The sequence below is a fragment of the Prionailurus viverrinus genome, chromosome A2 (assembly GCF_022837055.1).
Source record: "Prionailurus viverrinus isolate Anna chromosome A2, UM_Priviv_1.0, whole genome shotgun sequence".
In the NCBI taxonomy this organism is placed as follows: domain Eukaryota; kingdom Metazoa; phylum Chordata; class Mammalia; order Carnivora; family Felidae; genus Prionailurus; species Prionailurus viverrinus.
In genome coordinates, this window is record NC_062562.1 from 1,515,780 (window position 1) to 1,532,170 (window position 16,391).

Here is a 16,391-nt window from a genome sequence, read left to right on the forward strand (position 1 = left end):
GGGCGGGCGCCAGCTGCGTGCGTGCGTCCGAGCGTGCGTGCGTGCGCGCGCGCGCGCGCCCGGGGGTCTCCAGGGGGCGGTGTGCGCGCGCGCTCGCGCGCGGCCGAAGCGGGGAGGCGGCTCAGGTGCGCCCCCCAGACGGGAGGCAGAGGCAACGGGAGGGTCCGAGGGGGTAGGTGGGCCCGCGCTAGGGCAGCGGGCAGGCACAGGTGTGAAGGGACAAGATAGGGTTCAAGGACGGTCTGAGGGAGGAGGCAGTGCGTCCTGGGGGGTTTAGAGGTGAGAGGCGAGCTCTTGAGATGGCGGGAGACGAGATCCTGTCCCGGAAGGCCCGAGGGGCAGCAGAAGGCCTTGCTGGGAATAGGGGTGAGGACCGGAGAGTGACCGGTGGCAGAGAAACAACCTTATCCCTCTGGGGAAAGCGGAGACAGGGCTCTGGTCGCCCGCTGTGGATCCTGGTTGGCCCACCCTCGGGCCTTCCGCAGAGGCCTGACAGGTCCCGCCTCTGTGCCGCGTGCGAGACTGGGAGCTGTGCGACTTGGGCTGGGTGGCCACCCTCTCTGGTCCGCTGGTCTCCTGTGTCCCCAGCTCCGGCCCTTCTAGCCGGGCGTCTGCTGGCTCTGGGGCCGGATGCCCCTCCTGGAGACAGCAGGGTTTGTGAGAGTGAGGAGACCCACGGCAGCTTCCTGGACAAAGTGGCGTGGCTGAGCTGAGCTCTGCGGGATGGCTGGACAGAGCCGAGTGTGGGGGCGTCCCCGAGGGTCAGCGCCCTGCCTGGGCAGAGATGCGGAGGCCAGATGTGCGGGCCGGCCTCTGGATGCCGGCAGGGCTGGTGGCCAAGGGCAGGGCCTGGCTGGCAGGGCCGTGGGCCCTGTCGCCCTGCTGCTTCCTGGCTGTGGGTCCAACCTGGGCCTCAGTTTCCCCTGTCTGTCACATGGAGGTTATGAGTCCTTAGCTCGATTAGGCCACGGGGGACTCGCCAGGTCACGCATGTAGCTTGTGAACGCTGGCCTGCCACGTGGCAGGTGTCAGCTGGGAATGTGTTCATGTGGATGGAGTCCAGCGTGCCCGTAGGACCCAGCGGTCACATGTCACATGCCCCCCCCATGCCTCGCCCCCCCGCCCCCCCCCCCCCCGGGGCTGAGCCTGGTGCTCACGTGGGCACGCACCTGGGGGCCGCCTGAGTGGGTCCGGTGGGTACGCTCAGGTTGCATGCCCAGCCACGGCAGACCCCCCGGGAGCACGCTCCGTGGCACGACCAGAAACAGAAGGAAGGCCGGGGGCGGCCCAGTGTGGGGGTCTGGTGGAGGCAGACCGGGCGCCCGGCCGCCCAGGTTCCACGCAGAGCCCTGCCCTGTTCAGGCCGTGACCTTGCACGCATCGCGGTTCTGTGTGTTTCCTCTGCACGCGGGGGAGGGGGGGGACAACCACGCCGACTCCTGGCGGTCTTGGGGGGAGGTGGGGGCGGGAGAGGCGGGCAGTCTCCCAGTCTCGACCTGGGTTCCCCGACCTTGACCCCCTCCGCCCCCCTGCCCCGCCCCCACGGACGAGCAGCAAACCCACCGAGGCCGGGAGCGCAGCCGCCTTCGGGGTCGCGGAGGCAGAGGGGCGGACGAGGCGCCTGTGTGTCCCGGGGCCGGGGGCAGGGGTGGCCTTGGGGGCTGCTGAGCTCATTACCACGCGGGTCCAGGCCTCTCCCGCCACACACCACCCACATCCATCCTGCAGCCTGGCCCTGCCCCCACCTCCTCCGCGCTGAGCTGATAAAATTTTGAAGCGAGTTTTCTGCCGGAGTCAGCACAATCTCCAGCCGGCCCCCTCCCCCGCTCGGCTCGGCAGGCAGGCAGGCCGGGCCTCCGGGCTTCCCCAGACACCCTTGTGTCCGGCGGCCATGCCTTGGCCGGCCAGCCCCGTCTGCCTCTTCGCTCGAGGGCTGGGGAAGGTCAAGGCTCCCGTCATCCCCTTTCCTCGTCTTTAAAATGGGAAGCTCGAAAATAGTTGACTGATAGGAACTCTGGGCCCGCATGGTAAGTGCCCAGAGACGACCCCCCGTGGGGCGGGAAGAGGTGCCAGGCCCCCGGGGGCCAGGGCTCCGCGGGCCACTCCTGTGACCCCCGCCACTATCCTCATCGCGGTTCCGATTGGCCAACTCTGCCCCTTTGCCCCTGATGCTCCCTCTGCCCGAAGGTCTTTCGCGTACGGAAAACTCCTGCGTATGCTTCAAAACCCCAACTCCGAACTCCACTCTCTCTCTCTGCCGGGCATTGTTTCTGAGCGCTTAGCGATTCTTTCCCGTTCTCTCAGCAGCCCTCCAAGGCAGGGATCACTGTGGTTCTCGCGTCGAGGATGAGGAAACAGAGGCCCCAAAAAAGGGACCTGCCTGCCCAAGGTCACGTGGTCGAGAAAGGGCAGAGGTGGGATTTGGATGTAGGCAGCTTCTTTGAACACAGCCCGGCCCTTCCCCCTGGGTGGTGGGGGAGATAAAGGAAAACTGCAGTGCGCAACTTGGGCATCCGGTCGGCGTGTTGGCACCCCCGGGCTGGGCCTGTGTTCTGGGCTCCCACCTCCAGGCCCCCTGTGCTCCTCCCGGGCCCCAGCGAAATCTCTGTTCTTGGTCCCGCAGGTTGTCGGTCTGACGGCGGAGGCAGAGGGCCGCCGGCCACCCTCCTCCTTCCACTTTGGGGTCTCAGGGCTGGAAAGTGTTGTGGCCTGGGCCGCAGCACAGCAGCCCCTTCAACCGGGCCCGCGGGGAGCGTGCATGCAGGGGGGGATGGGGCACCTCGGAACAGACAGAAAGACCGAGAGACCCACGCAGAGACAGTTGGAGGTCCAGACAGACAGACGGGCACAGAGGCCTGGCACTCAGTCCCCCTGTCCTGGGACAGGCGCAGCCCCCCCACAGCTTCCGCGTCTCTCTTGGGGGGTCAGGTGGACTCACAGGGGTGCTCCCACCTTTATTATGGGGGACGAAGGGGTGGGGGTAAGCTCTGAGAAGGCCCTTTCACCACTGGGGCTCCCAGGCTGGTCAGAGCCCGGGCACCTCCTGGGGTGAAATCTGGCTTCCCCAGTGTCCATCTGGGGCCACGGGGCCCTGAGTCCGGGGGCTGGGCTCAGTATGTGCCCTGGGGGCAGCTGGGGGACCATGATGAGCAGGCGATGTGAGCTTCGCCTGAGGACCCGGGGGGCTGCCCGCTGAATGGGTACACTGGGCAGGGGACCCGGAAGCTGGCAATTCACGGTTCAGTGAATAAAAACAAAGCAGGGCAGGGTGTGGAGACGGGTGGGGAGGGGGGCACTGCAGGCCGAGGAGGGAGGGCGGCCCCAAAGAGGTGGCTTTTGAGATCGAGGCCTGAAGGAAGCAAGGGAGCCACAGAGGCATTTGTGGGAGTGCACCGGGCACGGGGGCACAGCCAGTGCAAAGGCCCAGAGGCCAGCGTGGCCCGAAGCCTGAGGAGCGGAGCGCGGGAAGGCCTGGGAGGGGAGGAGACTGGCGGAGGCAGAGGCGGAGGCGAGGCCTGCTGCGTGGCGGCTTCGTGGGGAGGGTGGTGGGGAGGCCAGGAAGGAGTGGGGGGGGGGGGAGCCCGGCACTCCTCCACCTGCCTTGCATTTGGGAGGGAGCCTGGAGGAACCGAGGCCCAGAGAGGGAAGCCGCCTGCCCAGCCCTGAAGCCCAGCCAGGCCTCCCCGCCCCCTCTGGCGGCCTGAGAAACCTGAGGCGCGGGCGGGCCCCGTGCCAGGGCCGGGCGGGGGAGGGGTTGCCAGGCCCGCCCGCTCCGGCAGCTGCCAGCCCGCCCCGAGCGGCCAGCCCAGATGGTGCCCATCTGCTGACGCGGGGCCGGCTCCTCGTTCCCGCCTTGTGTGGTGCCAACCTCCCGGGATGGCGCTGTGGGCAGGGGCCGGCTCGGGGAGCTTTGCAGCTGCTGGAGGGGCGCCCCGGGGCGGCCCAGGGAGCGGCAGGAGAATCGAGGGGGTCCCCAGCCCCTCCCGGAGGGAAGTGGGGAGCCGTGATAACCACAGAGGTAAAGCGGTGTGAGCACATACGGAGTGCCCGCTGCGGGCTGGGTCTCAGCTCATCCCACGTTTTCCCTCGTTCGATTCCCGCCACCGCCCTGCTGGGGGAGGGGGGGGCCGGTTACCTTCTGGTAGGTCTCAGGCGAGGAAGCCGGCCCAGAGACCGTCAGCCACTCACCCGAGGTCACACAGCTCCTAAGAGGCAGAGCCGAGTTAGAACCTACAGGATCCTGAGTGCCTGAAACCCCTAAAGGGAAAAAGCCCGCAAGCCGCTTCGGAGGTTGGCGGGTGGTACCCACACCTTCCCCGTTGTGCAGACGATAGAAAGAGGGGGAGCTTGAATGCACGGTGGATAAATGAACGACCGGCAGTGAACCGCACCGAAGGGCCTACCGGGACCAAGCCTGGGGCCAGGGTCAACGTGCACCCTGGGTTCAGACGGTCTGGAGCAAGGGGGCCCAGGGCAGCCGCGGGCCTGCCCCTGGTGTGCTGTGTGACCTAGCCCTCTCCGGTCGGGGGTTGTGGGGGACTGAAGGCAGGAAGGTGGGGCCTTGCGGGAGCAGGCCAGGCCATGCCTGAGGCTCCCCCTGCCTCCTCCGCCCCGTGAATCTCGGCCCAGCACGGGGCCCTTGGGAGACGAAAGGCGGGCAGGAAGGAGGGCGCGTGAGGGCACCCATTTGTCCGTGTGACGTTCACAGTTGGCGCCCGGGCTTGCTTCAGGGCGCGCGAAGTGCCTTCTCCTCTCGAGCCTTGGTGTTTCCATCTGTAAATGGGCAGCCTAAAAATGGTGTCGGCCGCTTTGGGGACCAGAGTCAGCGATCCCCCGGAAGCAGATGGGAGGCACCAGATAATCGCTCAGTCCTTTCCTGAACCCTCTCTCCAGCCCCAGGGGACAGTGGCAGAGCCCTCCGGCCCACTCTGAGACCCCGGGCCTCGTTCCGCCCGCCCCGCGGGCCAGGACGGGCTCTCCGCTGGCAGCTGGCGGCGTTGCCCCCTCCAGGTGTCTGGGTGGCGCAGGGGTGAGGGGCTCCGGGCAGCCCGGATTCCCCCGGGGCTGGGCGGCCAGGTGGACCGGCCGTCTGCCTGTGCAGGGAAGGTGGCCGCAGGGGTGGGAGGCCCAGACGCCAGCTGACGGCGTATTTATAGCTGTGGCAGGCCTCCAGGCTCCTGGTCAGCAGCAAAGAGATACCAGCAGGTGAGGGTTCCGCTCACACAGCAGGCCGGGAGCCCAAGGGGAGAGTTGGGACTCACTCTGTAGCCGGATGACCCAGGTTCAAATCACACGGCTCGTGCCTGCCGTGGCCTTCAGGAAGTTGACATCACGGCCGCGGGCCTCGGTTTCCTTCCCTCTCAAATGGGCGTGATAAGAACGGTGCCCACCTTGCTGGGCCCCGTAGGCTCAAAGTCACGGAGCGCCTGCCGAGGGCCGGAACGCGGGGCCCACGGGAAGCACCCAAAAACGATCTGTCGCCCCGAAAAAGTGAGGACATCCAGGAGCGCCTGGGTGGCTCGGTCCATTAAGCATCCACCTTGGGCTGAGGTGATGATCTCGCGGTTCATGAGTTCGAGCCCCTCGTCGGGCTCTGTGCTGGTGGTGTGGACCCTGCTGGGGATTCTCTGTCTCTCCCTCTGTCTCTTGGCCCCTTCCCCACTTGCCTGTGTGCTCTCCCCCCCACCCCCCACCAAAATAAATAAATAAACTTAAAAAAAAAAAAAAGGACGTCCTCCCACCTGCCACCGCGTGGAGGGACCCGGAGGCCACTGTGTGCGGTGACAGAAGCCAGACACAGACAGACACGTCCTGCGTGACCCCACGCACAGGGGGTCCCCAGAGGAATCCCGTCCACAGAGACAGAGAGCAGATGGTGGGAGCCGGGGCTGGGGCAGGGGGCAGGGAGTCCGTGCTTCCTGGGGACAGTCTCGGTCTGGGGAGATGGAAAGTTCTGGAGACGGATGGCGGGGGCGGCTGCACGACCGCATGCGTGTGCCTGAGGCCGCTGAGCTGTGTGTGCTTGCAAAGGGTTCAGATGGTGAATTTCGTGTTGTGTGTATTTTACCCCAATCGAAAGACTCGCTGTTGTTGTTAATAATAATAATAATAATAATAATAATAATAATAATAAGCAGAAGTGCGTCCTGTATGCATCAGCTTCATAAAAATGACCACGGTACCGTAAAATAGGGATTATCAGCATCCCCGTGCTTGTGGTCCTGGCCCCAGCTCTGCCCTCCGACGGCCGGGCAAGTTAGCGCCCTCCTTTGCGCCCGGGTTTCTTCCGCGGAGGGAGCTCAGGGATTGTCCAATCTGTGACAAAGAAACCTCGTAGCACGCGGCGGGCGCTCAGGAGGGGGACCCCTTTGGCGGGGAGGCACTCCCCTTGCGGAGGGACCTTTTGCGCCCCTGTTGCCCGCCCCCCAGCAGTCCACCCCCACCGAGGCAGGGGGGAGGAGGCTCCCGGGGGGCCGCCCACCGAGTGCCCTGTCCCCACGGCGTCAGCGGGAGCGGGAGACATTGCGGTGCACCTGTGGTGGCCACCCCAGCATGGCGGCTGCAGTTGCCGCCTTGGCCCTCTGCCCAGCGAGCCGAGGGGAGGCTGAGGGCAGCTAGGGACATCTCTGGCATCCCCCCCACCCACCCCCCGCCAGCCAGCTGCCAGGCCAGCCCCTCTTCCTCCAGCTGGGTGTGGGCAGGAAGTCACAGATGGCCAGAGCTGGTGAAGGATGAGGGAGGGGGCACACGGGGACACTGCACGTCTTGTCCAGATGGAGAAACTGAGGCCCAGAGAGAGGTGGGACGCTGCCCATGGCTGCCCAGCCAGTAGGGGCCCTTCCTCCGGTCTGTTCTGTCCCATCCTGTGCCCCAAGGGAAGACAGGTCAAGGCAGGGACAGGGGGGATTCTAGGAATTCCCAAGGCCTGAGTTCTAGAATCTTCAGAGGGGTCTTTACTGTGTAGGCAGTTTGTTTTTTAATTTTTTCGAATGTTTATTTATTTTTGAGAGAGAGAGAAAGAAAGACAGAGGATGAGCGGAGGAGGAGCAGAGAGAGAGGGAGACACAGAATCCGAAACAGGCCCCAGGCCCTGAGCCATCAGCACAGAGCCCGACGCAGGGCTCGAACTCACGAACCGTGAGATCACGACCTGAGCAGAAGCCGGACGCTCGATGGACTGAGCCACCCAGGCGCCCCCCGCCCCCGGGCAATTCTCCAGTTCTCCGAGGCCGGTTTCAGAACAGCACCGTCCAGTAGAATACGGTGTGAGCCGCCTAGATAATGTAACTTTTTTCTCTGGTCTCCGCACGTAAAAGTCTAAACATACAGGGGACGTCCGTTTTAACAATATATTCTGTTTCACGCGGGACAACCAAAATATTGTCATTTTGACACATATCAGGGCGGACAAGGTATTGAGATGGTTTACGTTACTCTGTTTCTTCTCGGTCTTTGAAATTCACACCCTGATTCTGACCAGCCACGTTTCAGCCACTCAGAGCCACACGTGGACCAGGCGGGCAACTCGGCTCTAAGAGCATCTGAATTCTAGAGACTCTCAAGGCAGATCTCAAGTGCACCCCAAGTTGGCTAAATGTTTTTAAGTTTATTTATTTCTTTGGAGCGGGGAGAGACTGAGGGACAGAGAGACAGAGAGAATCCCAGGCAGGCCCCACGCTGTCAGCGTTAGAGCCCGACGTGAGGCTTGGACCCACCGCCCTGAGAGCGTGACCTGAGCCGAAATCAAGATTCTGATGCTTCACCGACTGAGCCACCCAGGCCCCCCCCCCCCCCAACATTCATCGAGGTTGTTATTTAACAGTCCGGGAGACTTTCCTGGAAACCCTCAAGCCGATCCCTTGATCTAGAATTCCTCACGCGTATTCCTGACCATCCAGGGGTGGGTTTCTGAGTATCTGGAAGCAAGATGCCAAGTGTTTGACGATGGGTTTTTGCTTCCGGAGGGACGAGCTCCAGAATTCTACGACTTGAGTTCTAGGACCCCCGGGGCGGGTTCTGGCGTCTTCGAGGGGAGATGTTTTCAAGCATCTGGGAACAGATCTCACATGATCTCAACCAGGGTTCTCAAGCATATGAGAATTCCAAACCCGTGAAATCTGTTAGTGCTTCTCCCAGCGTCGATTTCATCGACATCCAAGAAACCCTTGACGTATATTCTCGACCGTTGGTGGCAGGTTCCGGAATTCCTCACACGGGGTGTTTTCATGCCCGAGGACGGGCTCTGGACTTTTCTTGAGCTGGGTCCTAGAACTCCCAGGGGTAGGCTCTAGGATTCTCTTCGTCAGAGATGCAGAAAGCTCAGGTCACGTCTGTCCTGAGACCAGGTGACGGAACGGAATGTTTCAGAAACGATGCTTACAGAGGGCAGGAGGCAGATTTTGGTTTCTTTGAGGCTCCCCGCCCCGGACTGGCTGAGGCAGCGGCTGCCTTTTGGAGGCCCCGTTTCGTGGGGGTGAGAACCTGAAACCAGGTAGCCCTGGGAATCAGAATCAAGACTTCGTTTGATCCGCGGTAGATAGATGTCAGTCGCGGGGACATGGAACCCTGGATGCGTTTCCAGAGGCCGTTGCGGGCCGGGGGGCACCAGGACAGCTCCTCCCCACAGCCGGCAGGGTGCTTAGTAGGGCCTCGGGTGAAGGCAGCGGCTGTAATTGGAGGCCGTGACGTCGGATGGGAGGCAGGGTTGCACGTCTGGGGCACTTGCGGCCGGCCTGGGGGCTCTTAGACTCCCGGCGGATGTGAGGGTCTGTCCGCCCCATTTCACTTCATCCTAACCCCACCGAGGTAGCGACTGTCGTGAGCTGCATTTAGCAGTTAGGGAAATTGAGGCCCAGAGAGGTTAAAGCCACTGGCCTGAGGTCACGTAGCCAAGAGCTAGCATCAGGACTCGAACTCAGGTCCGGAAGATCTGAGGGCCTACCACGGTCCCCTGGGAAGGGGCCATCTGAGGTGTGTCGGGGACCTCCCCAGAATGTCCCAGGATCCGCCCTTTGGGATTACAGGATTTGGGTGCTAGTGAGTGGACGCCAGGTTCAGCTGGATCAAGGAGCACCTTTGGGGGCTGCCTCCTGGCTGGGGGTTGGGTCAGCCTCAAACGCCCGGTCCAGGAGAACCAGGGAGGAGGTGCAGCCAAGAGGCCAGGTGTCGTCTCTCTGTCTCTCTTTCTCTGTCTCTCTCCTAGTGCCTGCCTCTTACTCTGCCCACCCCTAGTCCCTGCCTTTGCCAGTCTCCTCCCTGCCTCCCACCCAGGCCAGCCTGTGGGCTGCCCGGAGGTGGCAGCAGCAGCTGAATGGGCCCCTTGTTCCTGACCACACCCGCCCCTTGGGGTAACCCCGGGACAGGCCCTGGCAGCCTGCTGCCTTAAAGGGCCAGTGCCCAGGGAGAAGAGGAAGGAGAAAGGAGAGGGGCCGCCTCCACCCCCAAGCCACACCCCTCCCAAGGAACTGAGCCTCCCGGGGGTGGGGGGAGGTGGGGAGGCTGTGGGGGGACTGCCACACCCAGACACCCCCAAGCCCGCGTAGTCAGACGGAGGGCCTGGGGCTGGGGAGGCCTGCCTGGTGAAGGAGACGGGGGGCGCACGGTAGGGCTTGGGTTTGACCTTGGGCACATCCCTCCTCCCCGCACCTCAGTTTCCCCACCTGTTCCTGGGGCTCCTTGCGTCCGCCCTGGGGCCTGCTGGGCAGACGGAATAGAATCCGGGCCAGGGTTTGGCACACAGTGGGGCCACCACACAGCACCCGAGGCTCGCACATTCCCCCGCGGGCCGGCACGGCCACTCCCTCGGGCCAGCCTGTGGCTTCACTGCAGGACGGGGCCACAGCGGCAGGCCCGTCCGCAGAATTAAAAGCCTTTTAGAGCGGGCCCGGTGCTGAATTCAAGGCTGCATGTATTGAGTGCCAGCTGCACACCAGGCCCTGTGCAGAAAGGTCCTGTTTGCAGCCCCATTGTACAGAGGAGTTGGGAGGTTCGGGCTCTGGCGGAGGCCGGACCCCAGCTGTCACCAGAGGCCTGTCGCCTCCGCCCTCTGCCTGGGGCTGTGAACCTTTAGGCAGCTCCCTAGGCCTCTCTGGGGCTCAGTCTCTCCGTCACTGTAATGGGAACAGGTTCCCCCATCCACTCGCAGACTGGAAGCCTTTCACTTTTCCGGGCACAGGATGCTGTGGCTGAGACGCCGGCCTCCCCCCCCCAGACAGGAGCCGACCCAGAGGGCCCTGCACGGGCCTTCACCCGGCGGCCACTCTGGGTGGCCTCGGCGTTCCTGTGCCCCAGGCCGGCCCCACAGACGGCCCGGGACAGGTTGCTGCCGGATGGACAAGCCTGTTCCCTGCTTCCTTATGTAACCAGGTTATGCAAGGGCAGCTGGCCTGCTTACATAAGGGGAGGCCGGGCCCGGCGCCCAGCTGGGGAGGGGGAAGATCTTAAAGGGGCCGGTGTCCCCTGAGTCTCCCCTCCGGGGCGCCGCGCCAACCCGCACGGGGGCACCCTTACGGACGGGGTGATGCTGTGCTAGTCATTGCCGGCCCGTCGGCATTACTATTACGGTTGTTGGGGTTGTTGACAGACACCCTGTTTGTTCCCAGTGGCAGTGGGCCAGCCGCGGGGGCCCAGAGGCCTGGCGTGGCCTGCTCTGCTTCTGACGCTTGCTTATTCCCTGCTCTCCCCGAGCCTCAGTTTCCCCATCTGCAAAATCTGCTTGCCTCGTGGGGCCGCCGAGGGAGACAAGAGTGAAGACCCACCAGGGGTCCGGGGCAGCACAGAACACGTCCGCACTCAGCACTCAGCCAGTGCAGTCCCTGTGTAGTCAGTAAATAGATTCAGTGCTCACTATGGGCTCTGGGTCCTGGGGACACGGCCGGGACACGAGACAGACGAAACCGCGGCGCTCGGGGGGGTTCCCGGTCGGGGGGAGCAACAGACAAAGAACAAGTAGAAAACAGCAGTGGCCGATGAGGGCTGTCGAAAATTAAGGGCAAAGGGATAGAGACAGCGGGCTATTTGGTGGGGTCTGTCGGAGGGCCTGACGTTCCAGCTGGGACCGGAAGGTTGAGGAGTTGCCAGCTGGGTGAACAAATGGGAGGAGAGCATTCCAGGTGGGAGAAACAGCCTGTGCAAAGGTCCTGGGGCAGCACCAGGCCTGGCGGTTTGAAGGAGCAGCCAGGGGGCCCGTGTGGGTGGAGCTGAGTGGGCGACGGGGAGAGAGGGAGGAGGGGAGGGCAGAGAGGGGACGGGGCAGGTCCTGCAGGGCCCTGGAGGCCACTGGGCCTTTACCCTGGGGAGCTGGGAGCCCTGGAGGGTGGGGGTGGGGGGGCGACAGACGCTGGTGGGAAAGTGAGGGGGTGATGAGGGACCCAGGCCGCCGCATGGGTTCCGGAGAGGGGAGAATGGAGGCAGCCAGCCTGCAAGCCTGTTCCTAGGTGTGACAGTTCAGGGACCATCGTCGGCCTAGGCGGAGCGGGGCCGTGCGAGTCGATCGCCTGGGTCATAGGTCCCTCCGGCCCCCGGCCTGGGCATACACAGGGGAGGGGGGCAGCGTTTCCCCCATTCTCATCTCCAGGCTCGCCAGGGGAGCTCAGGCCAGGGCCTGCCCCGCTCTGCACCTCAGTTTCCTCATCTGTGAAACGGGAGTGACAGTCTGTAACCGTGGAGCGGGTTCAGTGAGCACCTGGCACGGAGCAGGCCCCTTTTCAGCGGTCAGCAGTCGTGAGGCAGGAGGCTCATAAGAAGGGAGAGAGCCTGCCGGCACGGGAGGCGTGCAAGTGGAAACCCGCAGTGCTCACTGAGACGGGCCACCGGGCAGTCAACTGACTGTGCCCTCGCCGAGGCCCTGTTTTGTTCCAGTAAAATGACACCCCCCCCCCCCCCCCGGTGCCTGGCCACATTCCACCGTGGCAGCTGGGGAAACAGACCCGGAGAGGACAAGGGGCTAGCCTGGCGTCACAGCCAATCTGGGGCGAGGCAGGGGGGGGAGGGGCATCTCACCGTGTGGCTCCGGTGTCCCCGGAACAGATGGCCTGGCTCCAAGCCTCTCTCACTATACCTCAGTTTCCAGATCTGTGAAATGGGCACACTGCTGGGACCAGTAGGAATTAAGCTGTGATTCTTATTATCTTCGCACACTGTTCTCACTCCCCACAAGCCCCTTCGGTGCCTGGCAAACTCCTACTCATACATCGAGGCCCCAGCTCCAATATCCCCTCCGCCAGGAAGCCTTCCTGGGCCCCTAGGACAGATTCCAGTTACTTCCTTGGGCTTCTCCAGCCACAGGTCCCTCCCTCTGATATTCAGGCCCTGGAGCAGGTGAGGGACCTTCTCCAAGGACCAGGGGGACTGAGATGGGCAATGTTTGGGTGACATTCCACACCCTGCCTCGGGCCTGCTGTCGGAAATCCCTTGTGTCACCACTGATCAGAGTCTGTGTCCCCCTCAACCTGGTCTTTTCCTCTGACTATCCCCCAATTTTCCCGAGAGTCCTCAGACTCCTTTGACAAGCATGTATTTTGCACCTTTTGTATGCCACGCCCTGTCAGGATAATCCCAGTCGTTTGTGCCTACAGTGTGCCAGCCCCTGCTGAATGATCATCACTCGTCTGCAAGCATCTATTGAGCGCCAGCTATGTGCGAGCGTGTATTGAGTACTGACTGCGTGCCAGGCTCCAGGAAGAGAGGCCTCAGGAGGGCCAGGGGAGCAGAAAAGTCTCCCACTACCCCTCCCTTCAATTCAGGCTGGGGCCCTGGAGTTTCCAACCTCCTCCTGCAGTCGAGGCCGTGGGTTTACTTTTTTTTTTTTTTAATTAACTTATTTTGAGACAGAGAGAGAGAGAGAGAGCGCGCGAGCGAGCACAAGCGGGGGAGGGGCAGAGAGAGCGAATCCCAGCAAGCTCTCTGATGTCGGCACAGAGCCCGATGCGGAGCTCGAACCCACGGACCGTGAGATCGTGACCTGAGCTAAAAAAAAAACAAAACCAAGAGTTGGGCGCTTAACTGGCTGGGCCACCGCAAGGCGGTGGGTTTAAAGCGGGGGCTCTGGAACCAGAGTAACTGGGCTCTGAGCCGCTGGTGCACTTAACAGCCGTGAGACTTGGGCCAAGCCCCTTCCTGCCTCTGGCCCTCAGTTTGCTCCTCTGTGAAATGGGCGTGCCCAGATCTGAGGTGTTTGCACCTCAACACCCACTTTCTGCGGAAGGGGAGCCAGGGAGAGGGGCTGCGACGCTCCGTCACCCCCTTCCTTCCCACCCCCCCACCCACCCCAGCAAGGCTGGGATGGGACCCATCCTCCTGACCCCACTCCGGGGAGGCCGGACTGCTTTCCCTGGAGGCCCAGAGAGGGGCAGGGCTGGCCTGAGGCCACACAGCTCCTGCAGGATTCTGCCCCGCTCTGGAGCCCTCCCTTCGTGCCCGCCTCCCTTGGCCTGGCCAGGAAGTTCTCCCACCCCCCCCCCCCCCAAGAAGCATCAGAAACACAGGGGGGGGGGGGGAGCCGGGAGGGGCCGCGGCCCGCGCCCGTTTTTGGCAGCCGGCGTTCTCTGGCGCTCCCGCCCGGCCCCGTCCACCGTGTGGCCACAAGTGGGGCTGGCCCGTCCCCTCCCGGGGCCGCGCCTGTGGCCCCGGAGCTCCCCGCCCCGCTCGGCGGCCGCTGAAGCAGGCCTGCCAGGGAGGCGGGAGGAGGCCCGGGCTTGGCTGCCGGAGGAGCCAAGAATTTGCTCCAAATGTAAACAGCAAGTTATTTTAAGGCTGCCCCCCTCCCCGGGTGGCGCTGACACATTTGACATTGGAGGGGACCGGTGGGGGGGGGGGTTGCGCGTGTGGGTATTTTTAACCTGTTTTTCGCGGCCCCGGTGCCACCCGGAGTGGGGTGCGTGAGCGGGAGCAGGGCCGCGGGGCGGCCACGTGTGCTGGGCCGCCTGCCTGTCCCCCGCGCCCCGTGGGGCGCGCACTTAACCCCTCGGAGGCCACGAGGGGAGCCCCCCCCCCCCCCCACCACCCGGCAGGGAGGGCCGGCGCTCCGCTCCCGTGCCAGCCCCAGCCTCCTGCGCGGACAAAATGGCCGCCAAGGCCGGCAGAAGCATCTGGAAGCCGGGGGAGGGAGCGTGGAGAAAATGGCCGCCAGGGCCATGATGTCATAAGGCGGCCTGGCCGCCAGAGCATCCCGGGATGGGGCTAGTCCCGGCCTGCAGGCCTCCGAGTGGGCCCTGTGGCCGGCGGGGACCTCCCCGCGGGGCCCTGGGGCCAGACACCCCGAAACGGCCACGCCGGGGCCCCCGTGGGGCCTCCCGGGCTCCCCGAGTGCGGCCCGAGGCCTGGGCCCAGCACCCTGACCCGCCGGCCTGAGGGGTCCACGGGCGCCCGGCCGGGCCGGAGCCAGGCCACGGAGCGGGCCAGGCGGCGGGGGGCGCCGGGCCGGGTGGGAAGAAAACAGAAACTTTTCTTTGAAAGTGACTCCGAGGCGGGTTGGCTCGGGCCCAGGCGGCCGGGCGGCAGGGCAGAGGGAGACGGAAAGTGCGGTCCAGACTCTAGGAACACGCGGGTCAGGAAGCACAAGGCGAGGGGGGAGGCCGGCATCCGGGAGGTCACCGGGCCGGGCCCTCTCGCCTCGCGGGTCCCCTGCTTCTCATCCGCATTTCCCAGACGTTCCCCGGAGGCCGGCGAGTGCGCGCCGTGAACGTCTAGCGTCTTGCTTTCTCTTCCCTCGGGTTTGTCCAGGCGGCTCCTGGAGGAGGCGCGCTAGAGCCTCGGTGCCAAGACGTGGAGGCTCAGAGAGGGAAAGCGCTTTCGCTGAGGTCACACAGCGGGGGCCTGACCGCAGGCCGGGGGTCGCCGCTGCTGGGCTGGGCAGCCTGTGTTCCGGCCCCCCCCCCCCCCCCCCCCCGGAGAGCCAGGGTTTGTGCTGAGGTTCCTTGCAGCTCAGGGCGGTCTCAGTTCTGGTCCCCCTCCACACCACCAGCACCAAGCTCAAGTTTAGCGTAGCCCGAAGTCCTCCTGCCGTGGCTCGACCCCTGGCCTTCCTTACAACGGCTGGTGAGCCTCCGGGATGGGACTTCGGGTCTGTTTTGTTCAGAGCCTAGAACAGGGCCTCGTACCCAGGAGGTGCTCAACGCGTGGGTTGAATAAACGAGTCCCCGTGCCCCTTTATGCCTAGATGTGCGCAGACGCTGGCATGGGGTGGGGTGGAGGCTCAGGGACACGAAGCAGGTTCTCACATAACCGGACGCACGTGAGAATCCGTCGTCCCGCCTCTCGGGAGGGACGGGCGGAAGTGAATTCCCCAACTTCCCCCAACATCGAGCCCAGATCCCGTGCCAGGGGCTGTGGACACGTAAACCACATTTGAAATGAGCAGAGTCAGGGAGTGAGGGGATGGGCCCGGCAGGCATTCACAGCAAGGGCGGTCCGGGCGGAGGGCACAGTTTGTGCAAAGGTCCCGGGGCATCGCGGGGCCCGGCACATTGGAGGAACAGTGAGGAGGCACGTGTGGCCGGAGCAGAGCGGGCCAGGGGGAGAGAGGGAGGAGGGGAGAGCGGGGAGGGGACAGGGGGGCAGTTTCGGCAGGGCCTGGTGGCCGTGGGGAGGACTTGGGATTTTCGTGTATTGATAGACCCCTGTGGTGGTGGGGGGGGGGGCTAGGGCTGGGCCAAGGGGCCAAGGGCGGGTGTTCCGGAGAAGGAGGTGTTAGGGTTAGGCTGGTGAAGATGGCTGGGGCTTGCCTGGGAGGGAAGGAAGGAGGGGGCGGCGGGGCGGAGGGACAAAGGCCAGGGTCGCGTGTGCCGCGCGGCCTTCCAGGACGCGGAAAGCTGAGCCTCGGCTGGCTAATGTTTAAAGATGGCTGGTGACAGCCGGGAGCTCGGAATTCCAGGGCCTGGCTTTGGGTTTGTCTCTAGCTGGCCGGCGTCGGAGGCGGACGTGGCAGCCCGGCCGAGCCAGCTGCGTTTGGAAGCCCGCTGAGGTCGGGAAAGAAGACCAGCAAGGGCCGCGGGGGCCCCGGGCGGGGACTCCGGGCTCCCCCCGTGTCCCGCCGGCTTTTGAAGAGGCGCGGGCCCGACTTCGTCAGGTCCCGTCCCTGTGTCCGTCCGCGGGCCCCCACCCTGGGCCAGTGCCCGCACCCCCTGCCCGGTCTCCCGGCCCCCAAGGTTCCAGAAGCCACTGGGCAGCCACGCTGTTTTCGCGTGTGTGTGTTTTATCGCGGTTAAAGGACACAGAGTAGAAAATTCACCCGCGTAACCGTTTCTAAGCGCACAGCTCCGCGGCCTCAGGCACATTCACGCTGTGCTGCGTCCACCCCCACCACCCGTCTCCAGAACCTTCCATCTCCCCAGACTGAGACCCTGGCCCCATGAAGCACGGACTCCCCACCCCTGGCTCCCACCATCCGCTCT

The 16,391-nt window shown here is 64.4% G+C and overlaps 1 protein-coding gene across 5 annotated transcripts in view; it reads left to right on the forward strand.

Annotated features, from left to right (window-relative positions):
* Window positions 1-16,391, forward strand: part of NFIC (nuclear factor I C) — a 59,797-nt gene that overhangs the window by 9,603 nt on the left and 33,803 nt on the right. The window lies entirely within an intron of this gene.